This window comes from Macaca fascicularis, chromosome 9, assembly GCF_037993035.2.
Source record: "Macaca fascicularis isolate 582-1 chromosome 9, T2T-MFA8v1.1".
NCBI lineage: Eukaryota > Metazoa > Chordata > Mammalia > Primates > Cercopithecidae > Macaca > Macaca fascicularis.
The window spans coordinates 133,390,161-133,411,114 of record NC_088383.1 but is presented as its reverse complement, the minus strand read 5'-3'; positions in this window follow the sequence as shown (position 1 = coordinate 133,411,114).

Genomic DNA, 20,954 nt, shown 5'->3' with positions numbered 1-20,954 from the left:
TACAGGCGTGTGATCCCACGCCCAGCTCATTTTTCTGTTTTGTTTTGTTTTGTTTGAGACAGAGTCTCGCTCTGGCTCTGTCGCCCAGGCTGGATGGAATGCAGTGGCGCAGACTCGGCTCACTGCAAGCTCCGCCTCCCGGGTTCACGCCATTCTCCTGCCTCAACCTCTCAAGTAGCTGGGACTACAGGTGCCCGCCACCATGCCCGGCTAATTTTTTGTATTTTTAGTAGAGATGGGGTTTCACCATGTTAGCCAGGATGGTCTCGATCTCCTGACCTCATGATCCACCCGCCCTGGCCTCCCAAAGTGCTGGGATTACAGGCGTGAGCCACCGCACCTGGCCTAATTTTTCTTTTTCTTTTTTTTTTGTATTATTAATACAGACGGGGTTTCACCATGTTGGCCAGAATGGTCTCGATCTCCAGACCTTGTGATCCGTCCGCCTCGGCCTCCCAAAGTGCTGGGATTACAGGCATGAGCCACCACACCTAACCCACACTGTGGTTTTAATTTTCATTTCCTGATGAGTCATGATGTTGACTCTGTCTGCCTGTTGGCCATTTGGATATGTATTTTGGTGAAGTGCCTGGTCAAGTCTTTTGTCCATTGTCTAAACCACCCCACATTTGTTGGTTAACTAAACTGATCCTTAGAGAGGAAGTGACTTTCCCCAGGTCACCTGCATTACTCCCAAAGACACTGAGACCTAGTGAGATTCAGTGACTTGTCTGAGGTCACACACAGTAAGAAAAAGAGAAGAGATGGCCAGGTGCAGTGACTCAAGCCTGTAATCCTAGCATTTTAGGAGGCTGAGATGGGTGGATCGCTTGAGTCCAGGAGTTTGAGACCAGCCTAGGTAACATGACAACACCCTGTGTCTGTGAAGAACTACAAAAAATTAGCTGGCCGTGGTGGCCTGTGCCTGTCCTCGGGAGGCTGGGGTGGGAAGATCACCTGAGCCTGGAGAGATGGAGGCTGTAGTTAGCCATGATTGCGCCACTGCACTCCAGCCTGGGTGACAGAGTGAGACCCTATCTCAAAAGAAAAATAAATAAATAAATAGAAGAGCCTGAAATTGGGCCTGATGACTCCAGGGTAATTTTTTTTTTTTTGGAGACAGGGTCTCATGTCGCCAGGCTGGAGTGCAGTGGCGTGATCTTGGCTCACTGCAACCTCCGCCTCCTGGGTTCAAGCAATTCCCCTGCCTCAGCCTCCGATGAGCTGGGACTACAGGCACACGCCACCATGCCTGGGTAATTTTTTGTATTTTAGTAGAGACGGGGTTTCACCACGTTGGCGAGGATGGTCTCAATTTCCTGACCTCAGGTGATCTGCCCACCTTGGCCTCCCAAAGTGCTGGGATTACAGGTGTGAGCCACCGCGCCCGGCTCTTTTCCCTTTTTAAAAATTAAAACCATGGTTCATGCTTGTAATCCCAGCACTTTGGGAGGCCAAGGCAGGCGGATAACCCACGGTCGGGAGTTCGAGACCAGCCTGACCAACATGGAGAAACCCTGTCTCTACTAAAAATATTAAATTAGCCAGGTGTGGTGGCGTATGCCTGTAATCCCAGTTACTCGGGAGGCTGAGGCAGGAGAATCGCTTGAACCCAGGAAGCAGAAGTTGCAATGAGCCAAGATTGCGCCATTGCACTCCAGCCTGGGTAACAAGAACGAAACCCCCTGGGAAAAAAAAAAAATTATAACCAACACAAAGCCATAGAGAGTGATATAATGAACACTGGAGTCTCAGGATCGGGGAGGATGAGTGGAGGATGATGGATTAAAAAAAAAACACTGGGTACAATATACACTACTCAGGTGACAGGTGCACTAAAATCTGAGACTTCACCACTACACAATTCATCCGTGAAACCAAAAACCACTTGTACCCCAAAAGCTATTGAAATAAAAAAAAATAGATTTAGAAAGAAGCCAAGTGCTGTGGCTCACGCCTGTAATCCCAGCACTGTGGGAGGCCGAGGGGGGCGGATCACTTGAGGTAAGGAGTTCGAGACAAGCCTGGCCAACATGGTGAAACCCTGTCTCTACTAAAAATACAAAAATTAGCTGGGCATGGTGGCAGGCACGTGTAATCTCAGCTACTTGGAGGCTGAGGCAGGAGAATCTCTTGAACATGGGAGGCAGAAGTTGCAGTGAGCTGAGATGGCACCCCTGCACTCCAGCCTGGGTGATAGAGTAAGACTCTGTCTTAAAAAAAAAAAATTAAAAATAAATGGAAAAAAAAAAAAAGAGGCCAGGTGCGGTGGCTCACACCTGTAATCCCAGCACTGTGGGAGACCGAGGCAGGTGGATTGCTTGAGCTCAGGAGTTTGAGACCAGCCTGCGAAATATGGCAAAACTCCATCTCTACTAAAAATACAAAAAAATTAGCGGGGCATGGTGGCACGCACCTGTAGTCCCAACTACTTGGGAGACTGAGGCAGCAGAATTGCTTGAGCCTGGGAGATGGAGGTTGCAGTGAGCCAAGATTGCACTACTGCACTCCAGCCTGGGTGACAGAATAAGATGAAAGGAAGGAAGGAGGGAAGGAGGGAAGGAGGGAAGGGAGGTTGCAAGGGGCCAGGTGTTCAGCCTGGGCAACAAAGTGAGACCCTGTGTCTACAAAAATTTTAAAAAGAAAATTAGGCTAGGCAGGGTGACTCATGTTTGTAATACCAGCACTTTGGGAGCCCAGGTGTTCAAGACAAGCCTGGGCAACATGGCGAGATCCTGTCTCTACCAAAAAATATGCAAACATTAGCCGAGTGTGGTGGTATGCGCCTATAGTTCCAGCCATGCAAGAGGCTGAGGTGAGAGAATCACTTGAGCCTGGGAGGTTGAGGCTGCAGTTGGAGCCGTGATTGCGCCACTGCATTCCAGCCTGGGTGACAGAGTGAGACCTTGTCTTTAAAAGTTAAAAAAAGAAAAAAACCCATCCTAGTAGGTAGGAGGTGGTAACTCCTTGCGGTTTTGATTTGCATTTCCCTAATGACTAATAACACTGAGAATCTTTTCAAGTGCTTGCTGGCCATTTGTATGTCTTCTTTGGAGAAGTGTTCATCAAGTCCTTTGCTCATTCTTAAATTGAGTTGTTCATCTTGTTGAGTTTTAAGAGTTCTTCATTCAAAACATTTATATCCTCCCTCCATTTCTTTTGTATATTAAAATAAATATATGGGGCAGGCACAGTGACTCATGCCTGTAATCCTAGCACTTTGGGAGGCTGAGGCGGGCGGATCACTTGAGGTCAGGAATTCAAGACCAGCATGGCCAACCTGGTGAAACCCTGTCTCTACTAAAAATACAAAAATTAGCTGGGTGTAGTGGCGCCTATAATCCTGGCTACTCGGAAGGCTGAGGTGAGAGAATCGCTTGAACCAAAGAGGCAAAGGTTGCAGTGAGCCAAGAATTTGCCATTGCACTCCAGCCTGGGCAACAGAGCAAGACTCCATCTAAGAATAAATAAATAAATAAATACACAGCCACATTACTCCTCTTGGTTTGCTGTGTCAGGCACTGTGCTAGGCCCTGGGGGCGCAATGGTGAGCAAGAAAGCCTGATCCTTGCCCTCCATTCCTGCCATGTATCTAATCCAGTGGCCTTTCAGCTTAAAACAGTTGTTCTAAATTGATGCATAATAATTGTACAAATCTACATGGTGCTTGGGATTTTAAAACAAATTAAAATGAATATATGATCTAAAGATCTCTCTTCTTTTGCACATTTATTGGGCGCCAACTGTGTGCCAGGTGCTACCCTGGGCTCTGGGAGTACAACAGAAGACCCTGGCTTGGCATTGGCGAGGGAGCTCAGGTGGATGGAGGTCACAGACAGGTGATGGTTGGTACAATGCAGTGCAGAAAATTCCATGGCTTTCTCATCAGCTGTTTCCGCACAAAGAAACCTTGCTCTTTGCACTGATGTCATTTGGGATTCAGGCTGGAAAGAAAGAACTCTGTGCTACTAATTCCTCCTTTGCCATGCTTGTTCTATATAGATCTGGTGTGTATTTTAGAAAAGTTTTTCCAGGGGCCCAGTTTGGTGGCTCACGCCTGTGAGTCCAGCACTTTAGGAGGCCGAGACTGGGGGTTGGGGGGTGGGGCATCGCTTGAGGCCAGGAGTTTGAGACCAGTCTGGGCAACATGGTGAAACCCTATCTCTATAAAGAATAAAAAATGTGATTTTTTTAAAAAGAAAAGTCCTCCCAGACATTTATACCTCCCAGAGTGTAGCAAAACATTACTCACAAATAAGTCAATGATATTACCAAGGCAAGTTCAAAGTACCAGAGTTACTTGTTTTTTTTGTTTTTTGTGTTTTTTAGTTGAACCATAACTGGCTCCTTTCACTTATAAAGCCATGAGCTTCCATCATGGTTTTCCACAATAAGCTGATTTATAACCACCTTAACTGTGTTTTGGCAGTCTCTATTTCTCTGTCTTCCAGGTGGCAAGATTCCATGTGCTTATGGAGAACAAACTCATGTAAAAGGATCCACAGCTGATTTCGAATTTCTCTCTTTTTTTTTTGAGACGAAGTCTCACTCTGTTGCCCAGGCTAGAGTGCAGTGGCACAATCTTGGCTCACTGCAACCTCTGCCTCCTGGGTTCAAGTGATTCTCCTGCCTCAGCCTCCGAAGTAGCTGCGATTACAGGCACACACCACCACACCCATCTAATTTTTGTATTTTTAATAGAAATGGGGTTTCACCATGTTGGTCAGGCTGGTCTTGAACTCCTGACCTCAGGTGATCTGCCCACCTCGGCCTCCCAAAGTGCTGGGATTACAGGTATCAGCCATTGCATCTGGTTATTTATTTATTTATTTATTTATTGAGACAGGGTCTCGCTCTGTCACCCAGGCTGGAGTGCAGTGGCGCAATCTCAGCTCACTGCAACCTCCACCTCCCAGGTTCAAGTGATTCTCTTACCTCAGTTTCCCGAGTAGCTGGGACTATGGCGCACAGCTCCATGTCCAGCTAATTTTTATATTTTTAGTAGAGATGGGTTTTTGCTATGTTGGCCATGCTGGTCTTGAACTTATGACCTCAGGTGATCCACCCACCTTGACCTTCCAAAGTGCTGGGATCACAGGCATGAGCCACCACACCTGGCCTCAAATTTCTCCTTCAACTCAAAAAGATGAAAATACTTGGCCGGGCGTGGTGGCTCACTTTTGTAATCCCAGCACTTTGGGAGGTCAAGGTGGGCGGATCACGAGGTCAGGAGTTCGAGACCAGCCTGGCCAAGATGGTGAAACCCCATCTCTACTAAAAATACAAAAATTAGCTGGGCACGGCGGTGGGTGCCTATAATCCCAGCTACTCAGGAGCCTGAGGCAGGAGAATCATTTGAACCCGGGAGGCGAAGGGGTTGCAGTGAACCAAGATCATGCCACTGCACTTCAGCCTGGGCAACATGAGCGAGACTCCATCTCAAAAAAAAAAAAAAAAAAAAGAAAAAGAAAAAGAAAAAGAAAAGAAAAGAAAAGAAAAGAAAATGCTATGTTTGAATAACTCCCTGGCAGGACAGATATGGGATGCTTTGCCTTATCCTTGTCTTTAGAAACTGAAATATTTAGCAACCACACCTGCAGAAGCATGCTGGCTCTTGATGCGGGTACTTATTTTCAAGGCTGTAAACAGCCACATAACCCCTCTTGGCACTGTGCTAGGCCCTGGGGGTGCAATGGTGAGCAAGAAAGCCTGGTCCCTGCCCTTCATTCCTGCCACGTATCTAATCCAGTGGCCTTTCAGCTTAAAATAATTGTTCTAAATTGATGCATAATAATTGTACAAATCTACATGGTACATGAGATGTTCTGATATATGCACACGACATGTAATGATCAAATCAGGGTATCTAGGCGATCCAGCACCTCAAACATCTATTATTTCTTTGTACTGGAAACATTTCACATCTTTTCTTCTAGCTATTTTGCACTATACAACAGATTGTTGTCAACTATAGTCACCCTACTGTGCTATCAAATACTAGAACTTATTTCTTCTAACTATATTTATGTGGTGTCTTTTTGTGTGTGTTTTTTTTTGTTGTTGTTGTTTAAGACAGGGTCTCCCTCTGTTACCCAGGCTAGAATGCAGTGGCATCATCACAATCACAGCTCACTGCAGCCTCGACCTCCCAGGCTCAAGAGATCCTCCCACCCCAGCCTCCTGAGTAGCTGGGACTACAGGCACACACCACTATGCCCAGCTGATTTTTTGTAGTTTTGTTTTTTTAGAGACAGGGTTTCACCATGTTGCCCAGGCTGGTCTTGAACTCCTGGGCTGAAGCCATCCTCTCACCTTGGCTTTCCAAATTGCTGGAATTACAGGAGTGAGCCACTGTGCCCAGCTCCTAACTGTATTTTTGTACCCATTCACCAAACCTCTCCTCACCCCTCCCCACCCTTCCCAGCATCTGGTAACTACCACTTGACTGTCTACCTCCGTGAGATCAGCTTTTAAACTCCTACATATGAGTGAGAATAGGCGATATTTGTCTTTCCGTGTCTGGCTTATTTCATTTAACATAATGACCTCCAATTCCAACCATGTTGCTACAGAGGACAGAATTTCATTTCTTTTTAGGCTGAAGAGAATCCTATTATGTATATATGTACCACATTTTCCTCATCTGTTCTTCCATTGAGGGGCACTTAGGTTGAGTCCATATTAGCCTTTTTTTTTTTTTTTTTTTTTTGAGGCGAAGTCTCACTCTGTCGCCCAGGCTAGAGTGGCACAGTCTTGGCTCACTGCAACCTCCACCCCCTGGGTTCAAGTGGTTCTTCTGCCTCAGCCTCCCAAGTAGCTGGGACTGCAGGCATGCACCACCACACCCAGCTGATTTTTGTATTTTTAGTAGAGACGGCATTTCACCATGTTGGCCAGGCTGGTCTCGGAACTCCTGACCTCGGGTGATCCACCCACCTGGCCATCCCAAAGTGCTGGGATTATAAGTGTGAGCCACCGTACCTGGCCCATATCAGCTTTTTTGATCACATATCATTCAGAATAAGAAAATAGTGACCCTGCATCATCCCCAATATATGTATTTATCTGAACTATGTGTATGTTTACATATGCTTCAGTGCTAATAGATTATCTACATTGCCAAGTGAAATGTACATTTAAAAGAATAAGATTGGCCGGGTGCGGTGGCTGACACCTGTAATGCCTGCACTTTGGGAGGCCAAGACGGGTGGATCATTTGAGGTCAGGTGTTTGAGACCAGCCTGGCCAACATGGTGAAACCCCATCTCTACTGAAACTACAAAAATTAGCCGGGCATGGTGGTGCATACCTGTAATCCCAGCTACTCGGGAGGCTGAGGCAGGAGAATCTCTTGAACCCAGGAGGCAGAGGTTGCAGTGACCAGAGATTGCGCCACTGCACTCCAGCCTGGGTGACAGAGCCAGACTTCATCTCAAAAAACTAATAATCAGAATTTAAAAAGGGAAAAGATTATAAAACGTAAATAGATTTTCTAACCTTTTCTTTCTGCTCATTCATATTTTATCTCATCCCCGCTCTCCATTTTTTGGAGATTGGATCCCAGCAGACAGACGACTCCTGATGCTTTTCTTTTCTTTTTTTTTTTTTTTTTTGTTGTTGAGACAGAGTCTCGCTTTGTCGCCCAGACTGGAGTGCAGTGGCCGGATCTCAGCTCACTGCAAGCTCCGCCTCCCGGGTTCACGCCATTCTCCTGCCTCAGCCTCCCGAGTAGCTGGGACTACAGACGCCCGCCACCTCGCCCGGCTAGGTTTTTGTATTTTTTAGTAGAGACGGGGTTTCACCGTGTTAGCCAGGATGGTCTCGATCTCCTGACCTTGTGATCCGCCCGTCTCGGCCTCCCAAAGTGCTGGGATTACAGGCTTGAGCCACCGCGCCCGGCCACACCTATGACATTTTGTACTGTGCCATTGCCATTTGTTTCATCTGGGAGAGGTGCGCTTTCCCTCCCTCACTCCTCCTCTCTCTAACAATTCATCCACGTTTGATGAATCTTGTATCTCTCACACCGCAATATCTTGATGTTCAAAACATTGCTGTTAAATGAGTGAAACAGGTTTTCTCTTTTTCCTTGGCTTAATTATATTTTATTTTTTGATGTTTAGGCATAGTTCTATTCTTCCACAACTTTTCTGGAGGTGTGAATAACAAGCCTTTCTGGATGTGAAATGATTTGAAAGGAAAATCTCACGTTAACAAAAAAGCTTTGCTGGATGTGGTGGTGCACGCCTGTAGTTCCAGCTACTTGGGAGACTGAGGTGGGAGGATTGCTTGAGCCTAAGAGTTTGAGTCCATTCTGGGCAACATAAAATTTTAAAATAACAATAATAATGAAGTTGTTTGTAGCTTTGGAAACATTCATTTTTATTTGTTATTTTATTTTATTTTATTTTTTGAGAAGGAGTCTCCAGGCTGGAGTGCAGTGATGCGATCTCGGCTCACTGCAGCCTCTGCCCCGCAGGTTCGTATGGTTCATGTGCCTCAGCTTCCCAAGTAGCTGGGATTAGAGGCGCCCGCCACCACGCCCGGCTAATTGTTGTACTTTTAGTAGAGATGGAGTTTCACCTTCTTGGCAGGGCTGGTCTCGAACACTTGACCTCAAGTGATCTGCCCGCCTCAGCCTCCAAAAGTGCTGGGATTACAAGCGTGAGATACTACACCTGGTGTGATTTTTATTTGTAATTTCGAACATGTCTTGCATAGCCATGAGGAGTATTTTTTGAATGGGCTTGGTGGCTCATGCCTATAATCTCTGCACTTTGGGGAGGCCAAAGTGGGAGTACTGCTTGGCCCAGGAGTTGTAGATCAGCCTCGGTAACATAGGGCGAGGCCATCTCAACAACAACAGCAACGACAACAAAAATTAGCTGGGCGTGATGACACATGCCTGAAGTCCCAGCTACTCTAAAGTGGAAGGCTAAAGTGGGAGGATCACTTGAGCCTGGGAAATTGAGGCTGCAATGAGCCATGATTGTGTCGCTGTACTCATCCTGGGCAACAGATCAAGACCGTATTTTTTTAAAAAAAAAGTAATTTTTTTCTTTCGTATCTGTGGTCACAGATTGTTAAAATCAATCCTTAGAAAAATGGTAATGCACTTTGGTATTGCAACAAGGTAAAGTTGCTCTAAATTCTTTGACTACTGTCAATTTCCGCAGTATTTCCTTGAGAGACTGGCATCAGCCCATGGACCGCACACTGGGCAGCACGCTTCCTGTCATCCAAGCCCTGGGTTTAGAGTCTTAACCTTATTGTTGGACACGTAGGCAAATCCTTTGACCCAGCAATCCCACTTGTAGGGCTTCATCATGCAAACATACCTGCATGAAATGTCAGAGACAAAGTGTCCTTTGTGGCACTGTTCATCATAGCAAAAGACTGGAAATAATCCAAGTGTTCGGCAACATAGGGCTATTCATGTAGCTGTAAAAAAGAATGAAGGAGAGCTCTCCATACTGACACAGAGAGAAGTCCATGGTATTAAAAGGTAAAGTCCCAGGCCAGGTGCAGTGGCTTATGCCTGTAAGCCTAGCATTTTGGGAGGCCAAGGTGGGTGGATTGCTTGAGCTCAGGAGATGGAGGTTGCAGTGAGCCCAGATGACGACACTGCACTCCAGCCTGGGCAATAGAATAAAAGAAAAAAAAGGATGGCCGGGTGTGGTGGCTCACACCTGTAATCCCAGCACTTTGGGAGGCCAAGGCACGTGGATCACGAGGTCAAGAGATCGAGACCATCCTGGCCAACATGGTGAAACCCCATCTCTACGAGAAATACAAAAATTAGCTGGGCGTGATGGCGCGTGCCTGTAGTCCCAGCTATTCAGGAGGCTGAGGCAGGAGAATTGCTTGAACCTGGGAGGCGGAGGTTGAAGTGAGCCGAGATCGTGCCATTGCTCTCCAGCCTGACGGCAGAGAGAGACTCCATCTAAAAGAGAAAGCAAAAAAGAACACACTCATTTTTTTTTTAAGGTAAAGTACGAAAAGCACATATGTGTTACAGGGAAGAAAATAATGACATGTATTTGTATTTGCTTCCATTTGCATGATGAACCATTGAAAGGATAAACAAGGAAACGGTATAAAGCATTGCCCACTATGGGCTGAGTGGGGTTGAAGCAGGAAAGAGAATTCTCAGAGTGTACTTTTTAATTTGCCTTGATTTGTGAAGAAAGGAAATGAGTTAACTGTTTATAAAACAGAAAGGCCAGGCGCGGTGGCTCACACCTGTAATCCCAGCTCTTTGGGAGGCCAAGGCGGGAAGATCACCTGAGGTCGGGAGTTCGAGACCAGCCTGATCAACATGGAGAAACCCCGTCTCTACTAAAAATAGAAAATTAGCTGGGCGTGGTGGCGCACGCCTGTAATCCCAGCTACTCGGGAGGCTGAGGCAGGAGAATCACTTGAATCTGGGAGGCTGAGGGTGTGGTGAGCCAAGATTGTGCTATTGCACTCCAGCCTGGGAAACAAGAGCAAAACTCCGTCTCAAAAACAAAAACAAAAACAAAAGCAAACAAACAAAAAGGAAACAGAAAGAATGAGTTGCCTGGGGGAGAAAATGTTAAAGAGGAAAGTAGTTCTATAGAGTGATGAAAAAAAAGAAAAAGAAAAGAGCTAGATGCTTTAATTTACATGCCTTGAAGGTTTCCAAAGTTCCTTCTAGCATCAATCTTTGGAAGTTTAGAAGAGAATTTAAACTGTCTTTTGACAATCTGCCAGTGGGGCATTGGGCTACCTCCCTGGATTTATCTCAAGCTTCCTCTAGAAAATTACAAAGTAGGAAGTGTTAATATGGCTTGTTTATTGTGCAGAGGAAGACCAACTCAGAGTGAAATTCAAAACCTGTAATCCAGCCTCACTGGGCTTCCCAGACTCCAGGGAGTGGCAGAGATAACTCTAGGGTGGCCAGGGATTGTGCCAGAGTGGGAACAGTTTTCTTTCTTTTCTTTTTTTTTTTTCCATCACAAATAGCACTTTTTATTTGCCACTATTTGAAGTCTGAACTTTAAACAGATTCTTGGACAGGTGGTTCATATCCATTAGCTTGTTCAACTTTAGCACCTGTCTCATCCCCAGTGGCTTTTCCAGAGCTACTGCCTTCACCATGAAGCTCCATGAATTTTCCCAATTCAAACTTTGGCTTCATACTTGGGAACAGTTTTCTGAGCTGTCTGAAGGACATCTTATTCAACAGAGTAAAATTAAAGAGTGGATTTTTCTGAATACAATTACTCAAGTAGATCCCAGATCCTAGTGATAAAAATATCATTGCCTTTTTTTTTTTTTTTTGACAAGGTCTCGCTCTGTTACCTGGGCTAGGCTGGAGTGCAGCTCATTGCAGCCTCAACTTCCTGGGCTCAGGTGATCTTCCTACCTCAACCTCCAGAGTACCTGCGATAACAGGCACGCACCACCATGCTCAGCTAATTTTTGTATTTTTTTATAGAGACAGGATTTAGCCATTTTGCCCAGGCTGGTCTCGAATCCCTGGACTCAAGCGATCCACCCACATTGGCCTCCCAGAGTGTTGGGATTACAAGTGTGAGCCATCGCATCCGACATCATTGCCTTTTAAATGGACACTTTACAAAAGCTTTCTAAGTATGTGTACTCGATTTCTTTAGATTTCAATAAGAATCTCTGTAGAAGAGGGAAGATTCAAAGCTAGAGGACTTGGAGAAGGGCCTTTACTTATCATTCTAAATAAAGATAATTACACCACCATGTAAGCCACCTGGTGGCTTAGAAGTAGCTGGAGAAGTCTCACATGTGTCAGGGATCCTCAGAACAACCCCTTTTACAGGATGGGATAAGTAAGGCTTGGGGTCGCAGGTTACCTAAGTAATTATCAATAGAGTCAGGATTTCACTTCTGGATTGCCTCACTCAATCCAAAGCCTGCTCTCTCAGGCACTCTGTAGTATGAATGCTGGGTGCTGTGGGGTCTGGATAACATGTTTCTTAGAGCATTCGCCACAGTCAAGACTGACGCCAGCATGTGCCTCAGAGGGCCAGAGCTGAAATGTATTTAATTGCTTTGATTTTCCTTGGAATCAAAGGGCTGTGCACTGCCCTTTGCAAGTTAGGAGGCCTGCAGAAACAGTTCAAAATTGAATTAAAAATGGGGAGAGGCCAGGCATGGTGGTTCACACTTGTAATCTCAGCACTTTGAGAGGCTGAGTGGGAGGATCACTTGAGCTCAGGAGTTCAAAACCAGCCTGGGCAACATAGTGAGACCCCCTCCATGTCTACAAAAAAAAAAAAAAAAAAAAAAGTAGCTTGGCATGATGGCACACACCTGTGGTCCCAGCTGCTTGGGAGGCTGAGGCAGGAGGATTGTTTGAGCCCAGAAGTTCGAGCCTATAGAGAGCTGTGATTGTGCCACTGTACTCCAGCCTAGGTGACATAGCGAGACCCTGTCTCAAAAAAAAAAAAAAAGGTAATTTGTATGATCAAAGGACTAAGTCAAACTTTAGGTGGTGGAGAAGAATGTAACTTAAGGATCTCCAAGAATCTTTTTTTTTTTTTTTTTTTTTTGAGTAAAAGTCTTACTGGGGCACCCAGGCTGGAGTGCAGTGATAAGATCTCGGCTCATTTCAACCTCCACCTCCACCTCCTGGGTTCAAGTGATTCTCCTGCCTCAGCCTCCCGAGTAACTGGAATTTCAGGCACACACCACTGCGCCCAACTGATCTTTTGTATTTTTAGGGGTTTCACCATGTTGGACAGGCTGGTCTGGAACTCCTGACCTCTAGTGAGCTGCCCACCCTGGCCTTCCAAAGTGCTAGGTGGGTGAGCCACCGCACCTGGCCTGTAACTAAAATCTTTTGGGGGAGAATTCAGGTTAAAGGAAAGGATCCTGGCTGGGTACAGTGGCTCACACCTGTAATCCCAGCACTTTGGGAGGCCAAGGTGGGCAGATCACAAGGTCAGGAATTCGAGACCAGCCTGGCCAATATTGTGAAACCCCATGTCTACTAAAAAATACAAAAATTAGCCAGGCATGGTGGCGCCCCTCTGTAGTCCTAGCTACTCGGGAAGCTGAGGTAGGAGAATTGTGGGAACCCAGAAGGTAGAGGTTGCAGTGAGCCGAGATCGTGCCACTGCACTCCAGCCTGGCAACAGAGTGTGATTCCGTCCCCAACTCCAAAAAAAGAAAAGAAAGAAAGGATTCTATATGACTTTTTTTTTTTTTTTTTTTTTTTTGGAGATAGGGTCTCACTCTGTCGCCCAGACTGGAGTGCAGTGGCGCCATCTCGGCTCACTGCAACCTCTGCCTCCCAGGTTCAAGCGATTCTCCTGCCTCAGCCTCCCGAGTAGCTGGGATTACAGGTGCACACCACTACCACCCAGCTAATTTTGTATTTTTAGTAGAGACAAGGTTCCACCATGTTGGCAAGGCTGGTCTTGAACTCCCGACCTCAAATTATCCACCCACCTCGGTCTCCCAAAGTGCTGGGATTACAGGCGTGAGCCACTGTGCCCAGCTTCCTATACCAGTATTAAGGATGTGACAGCCACAAAGGCAGAGCGTTTTGATGACCCAAATACCAGGACTGGCATTGCTTTTGGCGAACTCCATTATCCAAAACGGTGAAACTCTCTGCAAAGTTCTGTGCAAAAAATATTAAATGTTTTCAGCAAAGATGAAATGATTTACAATACCCATTGTATTAATGAATTTATTTTAAAATTCAAAGAATTTTAAAGCTACATTTACTTAGGTCAAGAAGGTCAGGAATCAATTGTGGAAATTTTTTCTTTTCTGGTTTGTTTTTATTATAGTCCAACTTCAAAGAGTCAGAATTAAAGTCTTCAAAAGAAAAGTAATCAAAGTTATCTAAGTTTGCCATCATGGAATCAATAAAAAAAATTATTGCAAAACACACTGATCTTCTTGGTACCTAAATACATAAGGATATAAAGTAAATGTTTAACTAGTAATCGAGGTTTATCTTGTTTTTTAAATTAGCTAGCAATGTAGTATTCTTTAAAGAAATACTGCTGCTCATTCCTTACATTTTTATTAAACATTTTTATTTCAACCTTTTTTTGTTCTTAGTCAAAATTCTTACTTCTGATTAAATGTCTCAAATATGGAACACATGATTGGTAGAACACACAGTTTCTTGGCTGCCCCCGTGACCCATTTCGTAACACTGATGGGGGCCCTTTACCTTGGAATCTTGGATTGGATTTCTCTGCCTTTAAAAGAGTTAGATTAGGTTTTTTTTTTTTTTTTTTTTCTTTTTGCGACAGAGTCTAGCTCTGTCACCCAGGTTGAAGTGCAATGGTGGGATCTTGGCTCATGGCAACCTCTGCCTCCCGGATTCAAGCGATTCTCCTGCCTTGGACTCCCCAGTAGCTGGATTACAGGCATTTGCCATCATGCCCAGCTAATTTTTTTTTTTTTTTTTTTTGTATTTTTGTAGAGATGAGGTTTCACTATGTTGGTTAGGCTGGTCTTGAACTCCTGACCTCAGGTGATCCGCCCACCTTAGCCTCCCAAAGTGCTGGGATTACACGCATTAGCCACCAAGCCTGGCCTAGATTAGGTTTTAAAGTGTCTATCTCTAAAATCTATTCTGTATTTGCATCTCTAATGCTTATATTCATAAGAAAGAAAACATATTATTTTTCTTTCTTTTTTTTTTTTTTTTTTTTGAGATGAAGTCTTGCTCTTGTCCCCCAGGCTGGAGTGCAATGGTGTGATCTCGGCTCACTGCAACCTCCGCCTCCCAGGTTCAAGCGATTCTCCTGCCTCAGCCTCCCGAGTAGCTGGGATTACAGGTGCCTGCCACCACGCCCAGCTAATTTTTGTATTTTTAGTAGAGATGGGGTTCCCTCGTGTTGGCCAGGCTGGTCTGGAACTGCTGACCTCAGGGGATCTGCCCGCCTCGGCCTCCCAAAGTGCTGGAATTACAGGCGTGGGCCACTGCACCCAGCCAACATATTATTTTTCAATATTGAGACTTAGCTGACTTTCACAGCTCCGTGAGCATAATGGCTTTTTACATGTTTGCTTTTGGGCTAATTTGAATAGCCCTGACCCCGCCGCTTGGTGAATTGAATGGGCCTGGTCCTCCTCTATCCCTCTGCTGGTATTTTCTGTTCCCCCCACTCCCCTGTACCTAGTCTTTCAGGCACCCAATGTCCTCTGGCCTCAGCCCCCGCATCTCTCAAGATCCTCACAGAGGCTCCCCTCCAGATCTCATGCCACATCCAGAGAACTGTACATCTCCTCTCCGGACAACTGTAAAAGTGCCAGGCCCGGGCAACATTCCTTCAGCGGGACAGTTAGCAAAGTTTAAATGGGCAATAATACTTTGGAGTATCCTCCTGCCTTCAACTCAAGCTTCTGGGGCTTTAATTTGAATAGCTGTCACTATTCTAGGGTTTAGAAGAGGCTTTTGGAATCTCAGAACCACTCCCATAATGACTACGTGCTCTGCCTCTAATTCCTGTCCACAGGAGTAGTGACAAACGAGTGAGAATAGTAATTTCTACTAGAGCCATGTAGAGATGGGCGCTGGGAGGCTGTGAAAATCCTGCAAGACAAGCTCTACCTTTAAGAACTTAAATCTGGTTGGGAAGATAAGACACTGTCAACCTTAAATAAGGAGACTCAGAAAATACGGTGAAGTATTGAGTTTATTCAAGCCCAAAGTTAAGGATGGCCACCTGGGAGCATCCATTCAAATTGCCCTGACCATACACTGTGATTGACATCAGTTACGAGTGGGTTTTTTTGTTTTCGTTTTTGTTTTTTGAGACAGAATCTTGCTGTGTCGCCCAGGCTGGAGTGCAGTGGTGTGATCTCAGCTCACTGCAACCTCTGCCTCCTGGGTTCAAGAGATTCTCCTGCCTAAGCCGCCAGTGTAGCTGGGATTACAGGCGCGTGCCACCACGCCCGGCTAATTTTTGTATTTTCAGTACAGATGGGGTTTCACCATGTTGGCCAGGCTGGTTTCGAACACCTGACCTCAAGTGATGGCCTGCCTTGGCCTCCCAAAGTGCTGGGATTATAGGCGTGAGCCACTGTGCCCAGCGCCAAGTGGGTTTTCAAGGAAAAAAGAAAAGGCAATTCCTAAATTGTTTACCAAGAATTAACATTAAAATAACAAGCTACTGATTGTCTATACATTGTTTTTTGTAACGTAAATTCCAGGAACATGAAGATCATGAGTACCTTAGGTAGTCAGGAACAAAAATGCCTTTAAACATCTACGCCCCGGGGCATGAGTTGTGGGGGTTGTAACTGATGTTGGGTATTGGTGTTTCTCTGGCCTGATTTCGCAAACCTTGCATATCTGCTATGAGTTTTTGTTTCTTTTCTTTTCTTTTTTCTTTTCTTTTGAGACAGAGTTTCACTCTTGTTGCCCAGGCTGGAGTGCAATAGTGTGATCTTGGCTCTCTGCAACCTCTGCCTCCCGGGTTCAAGCGACTCTCCTGCCTCAACCTCCTGAGTAGCTGGGATTACAGCTCCACCATGCTCCACCATGCCTGGCTAATTTTGTATTTTTAGTAGAGACAGGGTTTCTCCATGTTGGTCAGGCTGGTCTCGAACTCCTGACCTCAGGTAATCCGCCCACCTCAGCCTCTCAAAGTATGGGGATTATAGTCATGAGCCACTGGGCCCGGCTGAGTGAGTTTTCTTTTCTCAACATTGATAGACAGAGCTAGAGATCTAGAGAGATACTGTAGGTTCAAAAATGACTGCAGGCCAGGCATGGTGGCTCACACCTGTAATCCTAGCACGTTGGGGGGCCGAGGCCGGAGGATCGCTTGAGCCCAGGAGTTTGAGACCAGCCTGAACAAGATGTCCAGACCGTGTCTCTATGTATATTTATATATATATATATATATATATATATATATATATATATATTTTTTTTTTTTGAGACGGAGTCTCGCTCTGTCGCCCAGGCTGGAGTGCAGTGGCGCGATCTCGGCTCACTGCAAGCTCCGCCTCCCGGGTTCACGCCATTCTCCTGCCTCAGCCTCCCGAGTAGCTGGGACTACAGGCGCCCACAACCGCGCCCGGCTAATTTTTTGTATTTTTAGTAGAGGCGGGGTTTCACCGTGGTCTCGATCTCCTGACCTTGTGATCCGCCCGCCTCGGCCTCCCAAAGTGCTGGGATTACAGGCGTGAGCCACCGCGCCCAAAAGTGCTGGGATTACAGGCGTGAGCCACCGCGCCCGGCCCTCTATGTATATTTTTAAATTAAAAAAAAAAAAAAAAAAAAAAAAAGACCGCAGGCCAGCCTGATGTGGACAGGAAGTGCTCAGGAAGAGGAGGAGGCCCCTGCAGTCTCAGGCATCAGGGAGGGTCTCACCTGGGGGAAGGGAAGGGGTTGCAGCCAGAGTTCTTAGGTGGAGCTTAGCTCAGGGGAGAGAAAAATTAATACTCCCGTCAGCCACAGCCTCATATGAGGACCCATAGATGAAGAGCAACATTTCTAAGTCTCTGTCTATCGTTCTCAGTTCAGAACTTTTACCATCGATCCCCCTCCCACTGTCCTCCATGCTTTGCTTAACCTGCTCCTTCTGGATCCCTGCCCTTCTGGACTTAAAGGAGGTTTACTCTCCACCAGACCTAAATACCTGCCCTGACTTGGTGCACTGGGAGCAGGAAGGATGCGTTACACATGCCGCCCAGACTTCTGCTGCGACGACATCTTTTTAGGTTGAATACAATCTGGGAAACAAAATTTCTCCTGCTGAGTAAAAATCACCAAACACTTATTTTCTCTGTGTCATTAACAGTTTTCCTCCTTGGCTGTCAGCTTGGATTTTCCTTTTTAATCATTTGAAGCCCAGGTATATGCAGGCTATACTAATAAGAAGTCAGGACAAGTGGGACGATGAAGGAAGCAATGCAAAGCAAGAGACCTGCATAGCCCATGCGTTGTTCTTCTAGCCACTAAAAAATAGAGGCTTGTCTGTATAAGAAAATCAATGCTGCTTTCCTTTTTAAAAATACAGTTGCAGCTTTTTTAGATTCCCAACGTTGCAAGGTTTTTGTTCACGCCTGTTAAAGGAACGTTTCTGGAACTTCTCCCTCCTTACTGAAGAAACTAATATGGGTCGGGCAAGGTGGCTCATGCCTGTAATCCCAGCACTTTGAGAGGCAGAGATAGGCAGATTGCTTGAGTCCAGGAGTTCAAGACCAGCCTGGACAACGGTGAAACCCCCCGTCTCTACCAAAAAGATACAAAAATTAGCTGGGCGTAGCGGCATGCGCTTGAAGTCCCAGTTACTCAGGAGGCTGAGGTGGGAGGATCCAGGAGGCAGAGGTTGCAGCGAGCCATGACCATGCCACTGCACTCCAGCCTGGGCGCCAGAGCAAGACTCTGTCTCAAAAAACAAACAAGCAAACAAACAAAAGGACTCACATGGTGTTGCCTGATGATGTGAAACCTCTCGCAAGGTCAGGCACCTGAGGCACTCAAGGGACATTTGTCGAATGAACTGATGAAATGAATTTAGGTCTTGGATGTCTGTTATGAGAGCCACGGAGTTTCGCTCTCGTTGCCCAGGCTGGAGTGCAATGGCGCGATCTCGGCTCACTGCAACCTCCGCCTCCCGGGTTCAAGCAGTTCTCCTGCCTCAGCCTCCCGAGTAGCTGGGATTACAGGCATGCACCACTGTGCCCGGCCTGAGGGCCACTCTTTATATCCTCAGGTTTTCTGGCCCCCATATAGTTAATTACTTGAATTATTAATAGTTTTAGAGACTCAAAAATCTTTGTAATGTACATTTTAACTTTATGTTTCTAGATTGTACAAATAAAATACATACAAATAAAGCAGCTCTGTTTCTTGGTTGAAAAGAAGCAGCTTTCAAGTTCAGATCTCCCTGTCAAGGCCACATTATGCTGAAAAACAACTCTAGTACTGAAACCATAAAATGTTATCATGCTCTCTGCACCTATTGCATTTTTCTGATAAGAGGAAAGAGATAAAACCCAGACATTTCCAGCAATTTCTTGCACATGAAACTCCTTAAAGAGCACCTTATCTGTGAGCCCAAAGACATTGTAACGTACTTTGTGTTACCCCTGGATCCTGGGTGTCATGTGCTTCTCCTGAACTCACCTGCTCCTCCTCGACAAGGCATAACTGGGGAGTCTTGGGCTTTATAAGAGTTCCAAGAGCTGGGCATGGCCCCACATACCTGCCCAGGTTTATAAAGCACGACCCTGGAGAAACCATTCCTTTCTGACCCCTTAGGTGGAATAACCTAACTTCCAAGAAGTGAATCACATTGTATTGGGTGCTGTGGAGGAACATCAGAGAAATAACAGGCAACGTTCTGCTCTCAGTGAGTTCCAGAGAGCCCATGGCCACAACAGTCTGAGAGAATGACCTTTGTCTAGGGCAGATGGAACCCAGGAGGACTGAATCCCTTTTGGTGTCTTGTTCTGTACATCTGCAGATGTTGGCTCTGCTGTTCACAGCTCTGCACCCGTATCACTTTCTTACCCCTACCATTTAGCATGGACTTTACTTTCTGCTTAGCAACGACTTATCTTAGCCAGTTATGTGTGTTGAATGTCTTCCAACTGCTTCCCTACCCTGTCTCCACCCTTTTCCACCCTGCTGTGTGTCCTAGGAGGCTGACCTGTCTTAAAGGGCTCCCCTGGCCTCTGGCCTCCTAATGGCTTCAGCCCATGTGGAAGCCTGACAAGAGATGCTCATTATCCAGCTCCTTCCCATGCAGTTGCTGATGACTTTGGTGACCAGATAGCCTTTCCCACACTCCTCTCTTTGGGTTCTGGAATTCTGGAAACCCCTCTTGGAGGCCGTTAGGCCTAGGGTGGATAATGGCCCTCCCTGGTGCATGAGATCCTGGTTATTTCTCCATCCCTTGTGGTTTACTTGCCTACACTGATTGATGGATTGGTTGATTAAGATGGTCTTGCTTTGTTGCCCAGGCTAGAGTGCAGTGGTGCAATCATAGGTTATGCAGCCTCAACCTCCTGGGCTCAAGTGATCCTCCCACCTCAGCCTTTGGATTAGCTGGGAACATAGGTGTGCCACCACACCAGATTAATTTTTAATTTTTTTGTGGAGACGGGGTCTCACTGTGTTGCCCAGGCTGGTCTGGAACTCCTGGGATCAAGCAATCCTCCTGCCTCGATCTCCCAAAGTGCTGGGATTACAGGCGTGAGCCACGGGCCCCCACCACCACGTTTTAGGAAATGTTCACATTGGAGTGTGTTCTCTGTTTCCATCTGGGCCCCTGACTGGTCACTGTGGTCTAATGGAATGTGGTGCCAGCAGCTGCCGGCGCCTGCCCTCTGAGAGGGGTGCCGAGGGGCACACAGGAACAGACTGCCCCTACTGTTGGATGACTGGGTTAAGTCGCTTCCCCTCTCTGGGTCTCTGTTTTCCAATATTTAACATAAATGTTGTGGGCTAAGTGAAATCCAAGTCCCTTCCAATTCTAACATGAGATTGTCCCGGAATATCTATTTTGTGTTCTGAATGTAATAATCGGTTGCAGAGGGCACCACAGGCAAACCTGTACTCTGAGTGGGTTGCTGCCACTCAATTATCTGACAGCAGCTGCGAACAGGTGGGCAGTGTGTTTTCCACAGGCAGCGACGACTTTTGGAGGTGGATTCAGAGGCACAACTAAGCTGCGCGGCGCATCAGGGTTCAAGGGCATGGGGCTCCCGCAGCTGTGGCTGGGGCAGAGCTGGGGCTGGTCCCTCCCTCTGGGAGCACAGGGCGGGCGGTCCAGCCTCACGTCTCTCGGTCTCCAGCCACACCCGGCCCGCGCAGGGGGCCCAACAGACTTTTCCTTTTCGGGCCTCAGTCTTCTAGTCGGCAAGGGCGGACAATGACCCTTCTCGTCCCGCCAGAGGAGGCGACCGAGGGGCCTGAGCTCAGAGACAGGCCTTCGGGCTCAGGAGGCGCGAGCGCGGATCCAACC